Source organism: Chiloscyllium punctatum, chromosome 20 (genome assembly GCF_047496795.1).
Source record: "Chiloscyllium punctatum isolate Juve2018m chromosome 20, sChiPun1.3, whole genome shotgun sequence".
Classification (NCBI taxonomy): Eukaryota; Metazoa; Chordata; class Chondrichthyes; order Orectolobiformes; family Hemiscylliidae; genus Chiloscyllium; species Chiloscyllium punctatum.
Window position 1 is genome coordinate 18378464 of NC_092758.1, and position 18351 is coordinate 18396814.

Below are 18351 nucleotides of genomic sequence, written 5' to 3' on the forward strand. Positions count from 1 at the left end.
GAACTCAACCTATCCCTCTCACACCTTCCCTCAATTGTTGATGTACAGCGCTTGACCTCATATCTCCAGACCTCCTTATCCAGTCAAGGATAGAGAATTTACAGCATGATTTATCTTGATTTGATTTTTTTCATGTATTCAGGGCTTCCTGTGTTGATGACCCTCATTGTGCTGTTTCATTTTCCTGTGATTGTGGTGTATTTTGCAGATTAAAACATTAAACGCAATTACTTCACAGTGCTTTGTCACAGTTTTAATACTGTTTCATTAATACTTTTCCAGCAAAATGAAGGCTGAGTACCTGATATTTTCTTCCAATGTAAAGTCAGAAAAAATATTTGATAAATCAGGCAACTAAAATTCATGACAAAAGGATTCTTTTCTTCTCTGCAATCACCTCCTTTCCCGTGTTGCAGACTCTTTAATTTTAGGTTTGCATCTATATTTAAACTTAATTATGTCATAATTTTGAACCTTGTAAATTCACATCTTTAGAGCGAGGATAATTCCAAAAATATGCTTTTTCTCTACATCGATCATACCAGGCTTTTGGTCATCCTTTTCTCTTTATCTGGGTTGGCATTTATTCTATTTGTAGATTTGTAAAACTTTTTTGTCCCATGCTCATAGGCGCTATGTAACTACAAGCTGTGTTTCTATTGATGCAAATCTCTAACTACTTGTGGCAAATAAAGGAAGTGATTCCTTTTCAAATTCAAAACAAGTGAATTCAGACCCTGTTGCTGTGACTGAATTCTGTGGGATTTTGTGGAGGAACGGATGGACTGCCCCATGAGTACATGAGATGGGTGGCTTCTTGTACAAACTACATACATTTTCAGAATTGATTTTGAGACCATAAGATAAAGGAGCAGAATTAGGACATTTGGTCCATCGAGTCTGTTTTTACATTTGATCATTGAACCCCATTTTCCTGCTTTCTTCCCATATCTCCCAATTCCCTTGCCAATCAAGAATCTAGCTATCTTAGATGGGCAATGACTTGACCTCCACAGCATTTTTTATTTATTATTCATGGGGCTTGGGCATGGCTGACTGGCCAGCATTTATTGCCCGGCCCTAGTTGCCCATGAGAAGATGTTGGTGCGCTGCCATCTTAAACTGCTGCATTCCTCCTCTTTCTTCCCCTCTCCCCCCCCCCCCCCCCCCAAAAATCCCAGAGGAAGGAAAATTCCTGGATTTTGATCTAGCAACAATGAAGCAACAGTGACAAAATCAGGACAGTGAGTGATAGGGAATGGAACTTGCAAATGGTGGTGATCACAAGTATCCGGTGTCGTCCTCCTCCTAGGTGGAGGTGTTTGTGGGTTGGAAGCTGCTGTCTGAAGATCTTTGGTGGATTTGCACCAATGAGTTATACAGATTAACCACACTGTGGCTGAAGAACTTCCTCCTCACCTCAATCCAAAAGGGTCATCCCTTTTAGTCTGAAATTGTGCCCTCGGATTCAAGTCTCTACCACTAGTGGAGTCGTTATCTCCACATACTCTGTCCGGACCTCTCAGTATTCTGTATGTTTCAGTCAGTTCCCCCCGCTCATTCTTCTAAACTCCACAGAGTACAAACCCAGAGTTCTCAACGACTAGATGTCTTGAAGCGCATAAAGGTGGATAAATCCCTAGGACCTGATCGGGTGTACCCTAGAACTTTGGTCAGCTAGGGAAGTGATTGCTGGGTCCTTACTGACCTATTTGTATCATCGATAGTCACAGGTGAGGTGCTGGAAGACTGGAGGTTGGCTAACATGGTGCCACTGTTCAAGAAAGGTGGTAAGGACAAGCTAGGGAGCTATAGACCAGTGACCCTGACGTCAGTGGTGGGCAGGTTGTTGGAGGGAATCCCGAGGGACAGAATGTACATATATTTGGAAAGGCAAGGACTGATTAGGGATAGTTGACATGGCTTTGTCCATGGGAAGACATGTCTCAACTTGATTGTTACCTCTTCAAAAAAGCTCAAAAGATTGATGAGGGTAGAGCAGTAGATGTGATCTAAATGGACTTCAGTAAGGCGTTCGACAAGGTTCCCCATGGGAGACTGGTTAGCAAGGTTACATCTCATGGAATGCAGGGAGAACTAGCCATTTGGATACAGAACTGGCTCAAAGGTAGAAGGTGATGGTGGAGGGTTGTTTTTCAGACTGGAGGCCTGTGACCAGTGGAGCACAAGGATTGATGCACTACTTTTCTTCATTTATATAAAATTTAGATTTGAGCATAAGGGGTATAGTTAGTAAGTTTGCAGATGATACCAAAGTTGGACGTGTAGTTGTCAGCGAAGAAGGTTACCTCCGATTGCAACAGGATCTTGATCAGCTGGGCCAGTGGGCTGAGAAGTGGCAGATGGAGTTTAATTTAGTTAAATGTGAGGTGCTGTATTTTGGGGAAGCAAATCTTAGCAGGACTTATCCACTTAATGGTAAGGTCCTAGGGAGTGTTGCTGAACAAAGAGACCTTGGAGTGCAGGTTCATAGCTCCTTGAAAGTGGAGTTGCAGGTAGATAGGATAGTGAAGAAGGTGTTTGGTATGCTTTCCTTTATTCGTCAGAGTATTGAGTACTGGATGCTGGGAGGTCACGTTGCGACTGTACAGGACATTGGTTAGGTCATTGTTGGAATATTGAGTGCAACTCTGGTCTCTTTCCTATCGGAAAGATGTTGTGAAACTTGAAAGGAGTCAGAAAAGATTCCTGAGGGTTGCCAGGGTTGGAGGATTTGAACTATAGGGAGAGGTTGAATAGGCTAGGCTTGTTTTCTCTGGAGCGTCGGAGGCTGAGGGGTGACCTTATAGAGGTTTACAAAATCATGAGGGGCATGTATAGAATAAATAAACAAAGTCTTTTCCCTGGTGTGGGGCAGTCCGGAGCTAGAGGGCATAGGTTTAGGGTGAGAGGGGAAAGATATAAAAGAGACCTAAGGGGCAACTTTTTTCACGCAGAGGGTGGTGCGTGTATGGAATGAGCTGCCAGAGGAAGTGATGGAGACTAGTACAATTACAGCGTTTATAAAAGGATTTGGATGAGTGTATGAATAGGAAGGGTTTGGAGGGATATGGGCCAGATGCTGGCAGGTGGGACTAGATTGGGTTGGGATATCTGGTCAGCATGGACGAGTTGGGCTGAAGGGTCTGTTTCTGTGCTCCAAATCTCTATGACTCCATGACTACTGCATATGACAAGCCCCTCATTCTTCCAAACTTTCTCTGGATCCCCTCCAAGGCCAGCGTATTTTTTTTAGATATGGGACCCAAAACTGATCACAATATTGAAAAAATTGAATCATTAATACCTGTTGTGTTGCAGCATCATTGAAATATAGAGTAATTTGTGTAATAGATGATCAGTCTATGACTTTCCTTGCATCAGCTGTATTGTGCTCCACTTAATTAACTTCAGCTTTTGTTTGAAATTGAATGGTTGGTGAAAATATTTGCACATCAATAATTCTCAACAGGTAGAGGCTCCCAATCTACTTGTTTATACGTTTGGCTATCTTTCCCATCTTTGTATTCAAATTGATGTAAGGCGAAAATGAAAGTAACCTTCAGTGCATTTTCACAAGGAATATTACATGAGATTAATCGTGCTCCTAAGAGATTGTGATTTTGGAAAGCAGGAACATTTCACATGGGTTTTGGGCCAAATAACCACTCTGCTACACAATGGCATGACGTCAGGAAGAAAATTATTTATTTGCATCATGACTTGGCCCTTCGTAGTTAGTAGTTGGAACATTGTGTAATCTTACTACATTTAATCTTACTGCAGTTTATTAAGACAGTTTTGAGTATTTCTACTAAACGGGTCAGTCCCAGCATAGAAGGTAGTTCCATGGGGCTATTAATTAACATGAATTTAAACTACTCTGACCCTTCATCAATAGGGGTTGTTTTTGACTGCTGTGCACTGAACAGAGTATGGTAGCTATTTTTGTTAACTTAGGTAGAGACAGTTTCCTATGTGAAAAGTAATTTTAAATGTTGTGCATTAAAGATGTGGTATGTGTGCAAAAGGTTTAGGATCTTATTGAATATACATGAAAATTAACAATGAAATCTTGCTGAAATGGTTTCATTCCACGTGTTTCATTTTGTGAATATTTGTATATTCCCCTTTCATAGAGAAGCCTTAAACAATTCCTTTCTTGTCCAAACCCTTTCCAAATCCTGTGTTCCTTTAGCATAACTTGTGTTATTAAATAAATAATTATTTTAAGACCGTATTAAATTTATGGTTAATCCAAGCAAAATACTGTAATTTTAAGATTTACAAAATAAAGAATTTCCGTTTTGAAATCCTGTTTCCCTTCTCTCTTGAAGTCTGTGACATGAATTAAGCATTCCATGCTTAATTGCCTTCCAATATTTTAGTCAAATGGCCATTCATTCTGAGTCAAGACAACAAATACCAACAATCACTCAGAAAAGCTTTGCAGGCAAGTCCAAATCTCTTCAAACATCAGGAGACATGCACTTAGCTAAACCACTGGATATACTGATGAGTGATGGGATCTTTTATGATTTGGAGATGGTGGTGTTGGACTGGGGTGTACAAAGTTTAAAAATCACACAACACCAGGTTATAGTCCAACAGGTTTAATTGGAAGCACTAGCTTTTAGAGTGCTGCACCTACATCAGATGGTTGTGTTATAATTTCTTATGATTTTGTTTTGACTTACTGCAAAGCTTTGTTATGCTGAGACCATTTCTCAATTTCTTAATGCTCGGATATGATCATGAACTTAACTCAAAGTAGTTTGAATAATTTTGTACTACACTGGGCACTGCACTGACCTACTAATCTACCAGGAAACCTGTGAAAATGTTAATTTTTTAACAAATGTGGGAAGAATAGTAATTTGTTGTGACATGTACTATTAGAACGAGGATCTATTTGATCTCTAGCAGAATTGGAATAGGGATTTATAATAAATTAAGTGGTTATGATCCCATTTGTTTCTTTGGCTTGAGTATTCAACACTCACCAAAAATTGGCAGATCGTCAAAACCTGTGTTTTCAAATAACTTCTCTAAAGGCCACATTGGCTCACCTATTACAGTTTTAGAGATATACAGCACGGAAATAGACCCTTCAGTCCAATCCGTCCATGCTGACCAGATATCCCAACCCAATCTAGTCCCATCTACCAGCATCTAGCCCATATCCCTCCAAACTCTTCCTGTTCATATACCCATCCAAATGCCTTTTAAATGTTGCAATTGTACCAGCCTCCACCAGCCCCTGGCAGCTCATTCTATACACGTACCACCCTCTGTGTGGAAAAGTTGCCCCATAGGTGTCTCTGATATATTTCCCCTCTCACCTGAAACCTATGCCCTCTAGTTCTGGACTCCCCCATCCCAGGGAAAATATTTTGTCTATCACTCCTATCCATGCCCCTCATAATTTTGTAAAGTTCACCCCTCAGCCTACGACGCTCCAGGGAAAACAGCCCCAGCCTGTTCAGCCTCTCCCTACAGCTCAAATCCTCCAACCCTGGCAACATCCTTGTAAATCTTTTCTGAACCCTTTCAAGGTTCACAACATCCTTTGCATAGGAAGGAGACCAGAATTGCACACACTATTCCAAAAGTGGCCTAACCAAGGTCCTATACAGTCGCTACATGACCTCCTAATACCTATACTCAATACTGTGACCAATAAAAGAAAGCATACCAAACACCACCTTCACTTTCCTGTCTACCTGCGACTCCACTTTCAAGGAGTTCTGAACCTGCACTGAAAGGTCTCTGTTCAGCAACCCTCCCTAGGACCTTACCATTTAAGTGCACAAGTCCTGCTAAGACTTAGTTTCCCAAAATGCAGCACCTCGCATTTATCTAAATTAAACTCTGCATCTGCCACTCCTTAGCCCATTGGCCCATCTGATCAACATCCTATTGTAATCTGAGGTAACCTTCTTCGCTGTCCACTACACTTCCAATTTTGGTGTCATTTGCAAACTTACTAACTGTACTTCTTGTGCTCGCATCCAAATCATTGATATAAGTGATGAAAAGTAGAGGACCCAGCACCCATCTTTGTGGCACTCGACTGGTCACAGGCCTCCAATCTGAAAAACAACCCTCCCCCATCAGCCTCTGTCTTTTACCTTTGAGCCAGTGGGCATTTTATGAAGAGTTTGGGGTATGTTAGTATCGTGATGATGTTGCTGAACTAATAATTCGCAAACCAGAATAGTAATCCAAGAATGAGAGCTCCAACACCATAGCATTTTGAAAACTGGAAGTGTTTAAACAGAATTTTGACAACAAAAAGCCATGAGTAAAGATGGCTGTGATACTGGTAGATTATTGTAAACAAACACTGGGTAATTTGTCCTGTGGAAGTAAACCCCTGCTCTAGTTTACATGTGACTCTTTTCCTCTTCCATTATGATTTATGTCTGTGCTATCCGGATGGATACTCAATTGTATCAAACTGCTACAAAGAAGATCCACAATGACTGGCTAAGGGCAGAGCGGTGAGCTTGATCTATATGGTCTTCAGTAGGTGTTCAACAAGGTTCCACATAGTAGACTGGTTAGCAAGGTTAGATCACATGGAATACCAGAAGAACTGGCCATTTGGATATAGAATTGGCTGGGATGTAGAAGACAAAAGGTGATGGTGGAGACTCGCTTTTCAGACTGGAAAGCCTGTGACCAGCAGTGTGCCATAAGGATTGGTGCTTGGTCCACTGCATTTTGTCATTTATATAAATGATTTGGATGTGTACAGAGGAGATATGATTAGTAAGTTTGTAGATGACACCAAAATTGGAGGTGTAGTGGACAGCGAAGGTTACCTCCGATTACAACAGGATCTTGATCAGATGGGCCAATGGGCCGAGGAATAGCAATGAAGTTTAATTTCGATAAATGTGAGGTGCTGCATTTTGGAAAGGCAAATCAGGGCAGCATTTATACACTTAATGCTAAGGTCCTAGGACATGTTGCTGAGCAAAGAGACCTTGGAGTGCAGGTTCACAGCACCTTGAAAATGGACTCCCAAGTAGACAAGGTAGTGAAGAAGGCATTTGATAAGCTTGCCTTTATTGGTCACTGCATTGAGTATAGGAGTTGGGGGGAGTCATGTTGTGGCTGTCGAGGACATTGGTTAGGCCACTTTTGGGATATTGCATGCTATTCTGGTCTCCCTGCTATAGGGAGGATGTTGTGAAAATTGAAAGGTGTGAGAAAAGATTTCCAAGGATGTTGCCAAGGTTGGAGACTTTGAGCTATCGGGCGAGACTAAATAGACTGAGCGTATTTTCCCTGGAGTGTCGGAGGCTGAGCAGTGATATTATCGAGGTTTATAAAATCATGAGGGGCATAGATAGGGTGAATAGTCAAGCTCTTTTCCCAGCAAAGGGGAGTCCAAAATTAGAGGGTATAGGTTTACGGTGAGAGGGGAAAAATTAAAAGGAGAACTAAGGGGCAACTTCATGCTGACGGTGGTGTATGTATAGAATGAGCTGCGAGGGGAACTGGTGGAGACTGGTACAATTACAATATTTAAAAGACCCCTGGATAGGTATATGAATAGGAAGGGCTTAGAGGGATATGGACCAAATGCTGGCCAATGGGACTAGCTTAATTTACGATATCTGGACTATGACTGGGTCGCTAGAGAAGGCCAGTAAAAGCAGGCTTGGTCAGTGACATTTGTAACTGAACAATAAATTGAAAAAAAATAACCGTAGTTGCTGGAAAAGCTCAGCAGGTCTGACAGCATCTATGCAGGGAAATCAAAGTTAACATTTCAGGGCCAGTGACCCTTCTTCAGACCCTTTGAGGAAAGGTCACCAGATCCAAAACGTTCACTCTGATTTCTCTTTGTAGATGCTGGTGTACCTGTTGAGCTATTCTATCAACTGCTGTTTCTGATTTTGATTAACAGCATCTGTGTTTATTTTTGGTTTTAATAATTTGAAGAATATGCAAGTTCCAAAACATTCAGTCAAAACTTAGTACCATCTTCAATTTGCATTCTAACTTGAATTTAAGTTATGATCCCTGCAATGTTAAACATGTTGTCATCTATTATAATATTGACAAAAACAATTAGTGATGGCAAATTGTCTGGTAACCCACAAAATTAACAGTTGAAAGCAATTTTCTACATCAATGTGCATATTGTTTACTTTTGGGATAATTATTAAGTCCTCTTTTGCAAGCATCAATGGAACCTGCCTCAGCTACACTCCCCATGAGTACTTTCCATATAGTTAAACATTGTGTGTAAAAAAAATAATTTTCACAGTGTGGCCAAAGCAATAAAGCTCTGGTTTTCAATCCTTCTAGCAATGGGAACCGTTTCTCTGAATCTGCTCTGTACAGACACCTGTGATTTTGAACATTTTGGTCAGCATGGACCAGTTTGGGCTAAAGGGCCTATCTCAGTGCTGTTGGACACTGATTCTTAAATCTCCTTTCATCCTTTTTCAGTGGAGAACAGCCCCAAAAATGCCAAGCTGTAACTTGATTCTCTCAGCCTGGGAGCCATTCTAGTAATTATTTTCCATGTCCTCTGCAGTGCCTTTTTTTAAAATTGTTTTGCCCAGAATTGGAAACAGGACTCCAGTTGAGACCTTAACATGTTTATGCAAGTTGACGATAACTTGCTTGCTTTTGTACTCTCAGCCTCTATTCATAAAGTTGAACTTTTGACCAGTTGTTTAAATATCTTTTATGCCTTAGTAACAGCTTTCTCATCATGTTCTGCCATGTTCAATAATTTATGCACTAAACCCCAGATTTCCCTGTTCTTGCATCTCTTTTAGAATTGCACCCTTTACTTTGCATTATTTGTCCTCCTCACCAAAATTAATCATTCCACATTTCTCTGCATTAAACTTCACTTGTCGTGTGTCTCCATTCCTTCAGCCTCTTTATGAAGTCTTGAAGTCTATCTCTATCCTTTGTTTCACAATATTTTGCTTTTTCTCATCTCTTAAGTTTGAAACTATATCCTATATACCCAAGTCTATGTCATGAACGTAGATTACACTAAGCAGTGATCCTAATTCGAGTCATTGGAACCCTAGTAGACCTGCTTTCAGTTTTTAAAAAAATTGTTTACTGTTTCCTGTCACTTCGCAAATTCTATTTACCTGCTTCCAGTGTCCTACGTATCCCATTTGTAGCATTATGCTAACCAAGAGAATAACAACTTTAGTTCCTGAATATAAAATGTTAGAAAAATAGAAATTATTTGTAGGTAATGAAAATGATCATTATCAAGTTTTGTTTGCTTTCAAATATGGATTAAACTGATGTCAACTGTATATGAAATTGAAAACTTACTTCAGCAAAGCATAGGATTTTAATGAGGTGGATTTTGTAACTTGATCGTTGAATAAATAGAAGCAGTGTTGATTTTATTTTTATGTAATGCATATGGTAGAAAGCAATGGATAATGAATACATCAGAATGCCTGATTGAGTTTTTGAGCAGTTTCTTAGATTTTTATCGATGTTGTATTTTGTGGTGTGACCTGGGACAAGAATGAACCATTGCATATCATTAATGGTTATCGTGCTTAAAAAGTTTCACATGCATAAGTAAGAAAAATTTGGAATAAAAACTTGATGTACGTAGTATTTGAGGTAGAGAAATTGCTATCTGAGATCCTCCATGTAGTTAGCTATTAATAAATTCTCTTTTTCTCTTACCTTAGGTATTTTCTTGTTCTAGTGCAAACTGTGTTTCACAATTCTTTGTGCATCTTATCTTCCCACTGTATATTTAACCTGCATGTTTTTGTCCCCCTGCCAATTTAGTTTAAATCCTACAGTAATAACACTTAGGATAAAAAAAAGTTACTTTATTGGCCTGGCCACAACTGAGAGGGAGGAACAATTCACGAGTCTGCTTTCCATTTATTGTCTTTTTGTTCTTTAGCACACATTGATATTGGAAAAAAATCTGTTGGATGTGATGCAAATTAGGTAATTAGATTTGTATGAACACATCGTGTGGAGAGTTTTCTTGCAGACTTCAAGAATTACTGGGTGACATTGGATTTAGTAAGATTCATTGGCTGAAGTCTCTGTACAGTGTTCAGCAACTTTGTGCAATTCAAGTTTGCAGATTTAATGATTCTTCAAGAATGCATTTCAGTTCTGTAGCTAGCTAGGCAGAAGCACAGATAATGTATATCAAGCATAAGTGTGTTTCATATCTGGACTTTGCACCTTCGGCATAATCTGTCTTTTTGTGCTGTGTGAAGTATTGAGTCACAACATCATAGCCCTAACTTTCTAATTATGCAGCTGGGGCAGAAAATAAATATGAGTGATATGTAACATAATTGGGAGGTGTATAGTGCTTGATGCCTTGGCTCTTAATGTTGTCAATAGCATAGATTTTTTTTAAAAAAATGAGATCATGCAAACAAAATTTAGTGAAATAAGAAAGAAATGAGTCTGAGCTCAGTTCATAATCTCTACTTTAATCTTGAATCACACATGGTGTGTACAAGTAGGAGGATTTTGCAGATCAACGTATGACTGGAAAATCATTCAAGAGGAAGTGCTTGAGATTGTTGGGGAATTGGAAGTGGCTCCGGGAGAGACAAAACATGTACAGGTTTCAAAATACAGATGGGTTGCAATAGAACCCACCTGGGGTAGATGTCCTTCTGGAGCAGTTTTTTCATGCTGTTAGAGAGATTTAAACTAAATTGGCAAGGGGGTTGAATACATAGAGTTGAGAATAGAGTGGGAGGATAAAATGCACAGAATTATGAAAAAGGTAGCTCTGGAATAAGAAATCCCAAAGGTTAGTGTAAGAGGGAATTAATTAAGATGTAAAATGGATTCTGTCTTTGTACAAAATACAGTAAGTATTCACATAATGTTGGTGAGATGCAGGGGTGGCTGACCGTCTAAAAATGAAGGGAATACGAAGAATTCTTGGATACGTTCAGGAAAGTTCGAGAAGCAAAGAAAGGAGGAGGAGTAGTAGTATTGATTTTGGCTATGCCTCAGTCCTGGACGTATAGAGAGAGAAGACATCATAGAAGATCCAAGTGTCTGTTTGGTTAGGTAGAGGAAATAAGAGATACCATTTTATTTTTGGAGTGTACCTCGAATGACAGGAAAAGATATTGCATCAAAATTAGGTAGTAAAGCTAGATTGGAGTGTTCAAGGGAATAATGTTTACCTTAATTTAGACTGGCCTTATAAACTGTAAAAGGCAAAGAGCGAGAAGAGTTTCTAAAATGTGTTCAGGAAAAACTTCCACGTGATTATTATTTCCAGTCCAGTTAGGAAGAACATATTACTGGATCTGTTTCCAGTAATGAAGTGCGACAAGTGGATCAAGTGACCTGAACCATTTAAGCCAAATGTAGTCATACAGCAGAGCAAAGACCCTTCATTCCAACCAGTCCATGCTGACCATAATTCCAAACTTAACTGGACCCACCTGCCTGTGCTTGAACCCATATCTCTCCAAACATTTTTTTTATTCATGAACTTACCTCAATGTCTTGTAAACGCTGTAACTGGAACCAAATTTACCACTTCCTCTGGAAATTTATTCCACACACAAACCACTGTGTTTAAAAAATAATTGATCCCCGTATCTTTTAAAATCTTAATCCTCTCATGTTAAGAATATACCCCCTCGTCTTGAAATTCACCACTCTAGAGAAAGGATACCTGGCATTCACTTTATCTATATCCCTCAAGATTTTACAAACCTGAACCTCCTATACTCCAGTGAAAAAAGTCCCAGCCCCTCCTTATAACCCAAACCCTCCATTCCCGGCAACATCCTCGTAAACCTCTTCAAAACCCTCTCCAGCTTAATAATATCTTTCCTGTAACAGTGCGACCAGAACTGGACACAGTCCTCCAGAAAAGGCCTCACCAATGTCTTATTCAACCTCAACCTCACATCCCTACTCCTATACTGAAAAGGTCTGAGTAATGAAGGAAAGTGTGGTAAATGCCTTAACCACCCCAGTAATATGTGAAGCAAATTTCAAAGAATTATGTACTTGAATGTCGAGGTCTCTCTGTGCTACAACACTACCCAAGGCCCCACCTTTAATTGTATTAGTCCTGCCCTTGTTTCTTTTACCATAATGCATTGCCTATATGTTTATGATATCAAAAGGTTGAGGTCAGCTAGAGACAAGAGTAAAAAACAAACAGTAGTAAAAGTATTTAATTGATTGAGTTTTAATTTCAATAGAGTCGAAACAAATCAGTCCAAGTAATGAACAATGAGCTGCCTATTAAGAAGATTTGTCTGCTCACTGTATAGGTACATTTCCATGACAGGGAAAATAAAACAGTAGATGGAAGAGAAGTAGAGTAATACAAAGTTATAAAAGGAATGTGGTGGGATAGTGTTATGACCTATGTCAGACAAATAATACAATTGAGAACCACAGCGAATATAGCAACTTCAGATGGAAAGTGAATGACAAAAGTAGAGAGTGGGAGAAGAGTTGGGGGGGGTAAACATAAAAGATGAATTCAAAAGTCTTCTATAAACATAAGCTAAGTAATGCCAATTAAAAATTGATGAAGGGAATATTATCAAGTCTTGTGCATTTAAGTTGATTTTTTAAAAAGGCTGAATGAGGGTAGAAGTTGAGGTGACACTGGCTCTCACCTTGAAATGCTCCTCAGATACAGGGTTGATATTATGAAACTAAAGAACTGCAGTGTTTCATCCTAGTTCAATGAGAATAAAGGGATGAATCCAGTACCTGCGGGCTGGTGAGATTAAACTCCGTGATGGTAAAACTTCTGGAGACAATAATCTAGGACCAAATGAACAGTCACTTGGATAAATGTAGATTAATTCAGGAATGCCAGATGGATTTGATAAGAGTGAATTATTTAACTAACCTGATTAAGTTTTTCAAGTTAGTAACCAAGAGGGTTGATGAAGATAGTGCAATTGATGTGGTGTGCAATGACTTCCAAAGGATGTTTGAAAAGTTATCTATAACAGATATGTCAGCAAACATAAAAAGACAATGGCAACATGGGTGCAAAGTTGACTGAGTAATGGGAAACAATATTTGGAACGGATGTGGTTGAACAGCTGTTTGTCAGACTGTTGGACAGAATGTAGTGCACTTCCCCATGGCAATGTTTGAGGACCACTGCTTGTGAGCTTTAATTACTTGCACTTGAGTGTGTGGGGCAATATTTAAAATTTCGTAAATGATGCAAAATTTCTTACTATTGTGAGCTGTGTTGCAAATAGTGATGGACCTCTAAGACAAAGACAGGGTTGATGGGAATGGGGAACCATGGCAGACTAAAGGGTGTGTTGATACTATGGCTTTCAGAGGTGTATTTTGTCCTGGTTGACTTTTAAAAAAGGGTTGAGACAGAGGTGACGAGCAATGTGCTCCAGAACCAATAAACAGCTTGTGAGGCATTGGATTTTTTGAAAAATATGGAACAATAGGAACAACTTGAATGAGTCAAGTTTCTACAGAACCAGGATTTTTTTTAGTTTTAGTCTTCAGTGGTGGTTGCAGTGAAGCCAAATGTGGAAGCTCTTATTCCTCTTTGTTACAGCCAAAAGCTGAGATTCTCTTACTGCTGCTAGAATTGCATGTGAGTCGGTCTATTTTACTAAATTTGCCTTTGCTAAGGGTGTGTTTATGGGATTTAGCTACATTGGAGCAAGATAATTCGTTAATATATTATTTCACTAATCATTTTGTTAGTTTTTCTGTATTTTAATTATAGTGTAAGAGTAAAATGTGTTGTTTTGAGCCTGGTAGATTGATCAATCAATTGCGTCTGTAATTTAAGTTGATTTTTTTAAAAAAAAAGGATTGAATGAGGGTGGAAGTTGAGGTTTTTGAAAAAAAAGTTAGGCTCGACTATCTTCTCAATAAATTTGAGGGGGTTGGCCTGATCCATAGCAAGTAGAAAGTGATTCATTTTCAAAGGAAGAATGGGGGTTCGGGGAGGATGGTGAGTTAGGCAGGGCAGTGGAGCAAAGAAACATTTTGAAATTCTAAAATTACAAATGAAATGGTAGAAGGCATCTTTTGAGAGTGAAGTCAAGCTGCTTGCTACCCACTGCTCATCAGCATTCTGCCAGAGGCATTTAGCTCCAGACCCCAGTATTACCTTGGTCCAAAAATAGACATTACTGAATTCAAGAGTTGAGGTGAGTAAGAGCCGCATGGGAATATCACTAGATGCAAGTTCTCCTCTATGTCTCTCATTTCCAAGTAGAACGGTATAAATATCTACACCGTCATTGGATCAAAATCCAAAAGCTCGTTCTGTATCGTTGCAATTTACATGGATTGCAGCATGCCACCAGCTTCTCAAGGTAATCAGGAATAGACCACAAATGTTGGTCTTACCAGTGATGCTTGCATCGTAGGGACAAACAAAAAGATTCAGCAATAAAAATTGATTTATGATAAGTTATAATATTTGGGATGTTAGATTTTAAAGTAGAGGAAAATGCATTTATGGCTTTTAGTGCTGTGAAAGTCTGATTTTGTTTTTATGAAATGGTTAAAAGGTCATTTTGAGCATGAAGATGAAGATAGCCTTAAAAAGAAATTGTGATTTTAAACTCTGACTTGGCAAGCTACCTGGTAAGATAATTGTGAGGGAATTTTTGATTTGAGTTTTACAGAGAAGAGGATGTCAAGGGGCACGCAAGTTGATTTAAGTTTGGAAGAAAAGATTCTTAACAACAGAAGGGCAATTTTGGTTTTGGCAGCCTCCAAGCCAGCACTGCAGCAATGAAGTCTTAAGCTGTTTCAGTAGTCCAAGTAAACAGGGCTTGAGAGGAAAAAAAACATAGCTTTTCTCAAAAAAGTTAGTAAATTAGCCTCTCTGTCAAGGAAAGTTGGAGACAATCACATTTGGTGAATGTCGCCAAAAGGAAATACTTACAGACTAATTGGTTCAGTAAGAAAGTTTTTGAAGTGAAGGTCGAATGACATTTCACGCATTGAGTATCTGCAAAGGATATTGCTGGGTGAAAGGGTTGAATGTTTATTTTTGCTTTTTATAAGATCCGAACATTCTTTTGTGAGATAAACTTGGACTCTTGTGTTAAAAGTACATTGGCAACCTTGTATGATCATTTTGAGTGACTGACAAGCAAAGTAGCCATATTTCAAGGTTGAACATTAAGGTTATTTAAGCCAGGTTTCATTCAGGAATATGACTTGTCCTGTATTACCTTCAGCAGGATCATAACCAATTTACCATGATCGGTAAACAACACTCATTGAAGATTAACGTTTCTGTAGTCCCACAAAACTATAGATGTGTCCTTTCATTAGAATGTGACAACTGGTGGTGAGTTTAACCTGAGAGTGACCATGCCTCGGGTGAGCGTTGAGGTTGAGAAGGTGGGACCTTCACTGTGACTTCAGTTGGTCGAGGAATTGAACCTGTGCAATTGACACCACTACACTGCAACCCCACCATCCAGGTAACTGAACGAACTGACCCTATCTTATGCGTCCTGTTAATAGATAAACGAGTCAAACACTGGTCTTTTTACCAACCAGCAATTCTGCTTAATTAAATGGATTTTTCTCATTTTCTTTCACTTTATCTGCCTAAGGGTACTCAGTTACAGCTTGGCTGGATACTGTGCCAAACAAAAATCATCTATCTGTCAGATGTGCAAATGCTGCAATTTAAGCTTGTGATGTTATTTCTTATTTTCCTCAATGCAATTTTGTTTTTGTTAATGGAAATGCAGTTACCTTTCATGATACCAAATAGTAGCAATGAAATGGAATTTTCGTCTAGCATAATGGAAATTTTGAGACTGCCTAGTTTCGATGTTTTTATCTTTGTCTATCCTGATGCATATGTACCACTAACGATTCTGTTTGTTTTTTTTTAATTTGAGTCTTTTTATACAGTTTTTGTACAGACATTATGTCATCCCACTTCCCCCTCAGTTGAAGCAAAACGCTCGGAGACAGTATGGCTTTACCTCCTCCATCTTTATTCCACGTCCTGGGGGAGAAAGAATGATCGTCTATGTGCACAGAGACATGAGTTCTCAGTCTTCTCTCTCGAACAGCATTCTTAATGAATTATGTAGTCATTTTACAGAGAGGGGCATCAAGATAAGGCAGCATCCATATTGATTGGGTGACAGTTACGATCAGCGCGTGTCGATAGAGATTAAGCCATTTGCTGTTACGCAATGAATGTTCTTAACATTAACTGGCTTCACATAATGAATACTTTCACCTTATTAAATTGACCTTACATACTGAATGCTTCAAATATTGTTAAATGGCTCAACATAATGAATGTGTTTCCACCTTGTTAACCCATTACTTGCCTCCAGCACCCCATTGTTAACTGCAAGTTATTTGATTCGAATCATGCTCAGCTGAACCTCTTGTTTAACAAAACTCAGAACTTAACTCTTTCCCTACCTGCTTATACCCTATACATGTTCTCCATTATTTGATTTTAAATCATGAATGAGTTACAGTGAGTTGTTTGCAAATCACCTTGGTACCTTTCAGGCAATGGGAAGTGAAAAATTAGACATTGTCCATTCCTGATGAAAAACAACTCTTCCTATGCACTGAATCCTTTACTACGAGATATTACTTGATAGAAAAGATAACGAAAGCCATTCTAAGTTCCCTTGTTTCATGTAAGTCCAAGCTGCAGACGAGAGCATTGTCAAGCCAGCTCTATCACTCACACAGTACCCATTCATGTGCACTTGGCAACAAGAACTGAGCACAGTCCAGACCCTTCCAGGAATGTAATTGGCCACCTTTAGCATTGAGCTTCAGGATCAGCTATGATGCAAATGTTAAATATTGTTAGACAGCATTACTGTATCTCATTATATTTGGTAGTCTGTTTATTGATCTATTTGGCTGTTGGTCTTTGATAAGAGGATTTGATTATACATTTTCGGGACCCTTGGTCACGTCTGGGAAAGATCTAGTTCCCATCCCAATCTGCAAAGAATAGACAAAATTAACATCACAGTCAGAACGCTGGCAAAGCTAAGCTCACCTCTGTTCTTAATCTTTTGAAAACGTAGGTTTTTGGAAGAAATCTTGTATGCATCTGTAAACCGGATTAACTTTATTGCTGTGCCTTCAACAAATGTGAAATAATTTCTGCCACAGAATTGAACCTCATTGAATATTGACTTTCCAGACTCTCAAATATTATAAATCAATATCTGTATTTTCGTTTTCTTTTAATTGTTCTTCAGTGAAATCTCTCTTCTGTTTTTGTTTCTTCTTTGTATATGTGTTTTGACAATTGTCCTTCAGGTTTGAATGCACGAATAAGCCACACTTCAGCTTTAATCCTACAAGTCATTATTACCAACTTCAGAAAGTGTGCTGTTGGGAAAATGTGCCACAGCCTAGTTCATAACAGGAAAGGAATAACAAGTTTATTTTTAAACAAACTGTTAATAGAAAGAAGAGGAAAAAACTAAAATAATGCAGTTTACTTTTCTTTCATGTGTGTATCAGATTAGATTCACTTTGCAGCACGGTTGAATCTTCAAAAGAAAAATTTCTGATTTTTGGGCAGTTTGAGAAGTTGGGGTTTGGAAACTAGTGAAGTTGATGCTAAGTCAGGATGGTGTGTGGTTTGGAGTGGATTTTGAAGATGATATGGTCCCATTCAAGGTGGTAGAGCCATGGGTTTGGAAAGGGCTGTCGAAGGATCTTTGGTGAGTTGCTGTCACTGTACGATGTCACAATGTAGACTGTTTCGATTGGATGGTTTTTCAAACTTGTATTATTAGAGCTGTAATTGTCCAAGCAAGGGGTAAGTATTTTGTCACATTCATGAATTGAGAGTTGTAATGATGGACAGGCTTTAGGAAGTAAGGAGATTAGTTCATTGCTGTAGTATTTTGGAATTTTATCTGCCTTTGTAGCCACAGTATTTCTGTGGTTTGCCCAGTTTACTTTGTGGTGAATGGTGATCCCTCCCCCAAAATGTTGAGACAAAGGTGCGTAATGTTTTGTTAATTGGTCATTTAGATTTGAAAGTAAAGTCAATGGGTTTTTGGTTACAGTTCTATGAAAGTAATTTTTTTTAGTGGTCAAATTTTCTTGTGGAAATTGCTGTTGCTTAACACTTGTGCAATGCAAATGTTATTTGCTGTTTATCAGTCTAAGTCTGAGTATTGTCCAGCTGTTATGAACATGGGCTGTTGCAGGATCTGAAGAATTGCAAATTGTGCAATATTTAGCCCCATCATTGATGACCAATCACCACTTCAGAATTGAAGACAAAAGAAGTCGAAGATGATTGGGCCTAAGGTATTACCCAGAAGAACTCTTGTAGTGATGTCT

At 38.9% G+C, this 18351-nt stretch overlaps 1 protein-coding gene across 1 annotated transcript in view; it reads left to right on the forward strand.

Annotated features, from left to right (window-relative positions):
• Positions 1–18351, forward strand: part of LOC140491944 (NEDD4 family-interacting protein 1-like) — a 59839-nt gene that overhangs the window by 11877 nt on the left and 29611 nt on the right. The gene's annotated exons all lie outside the window — the stretch shown is intronic.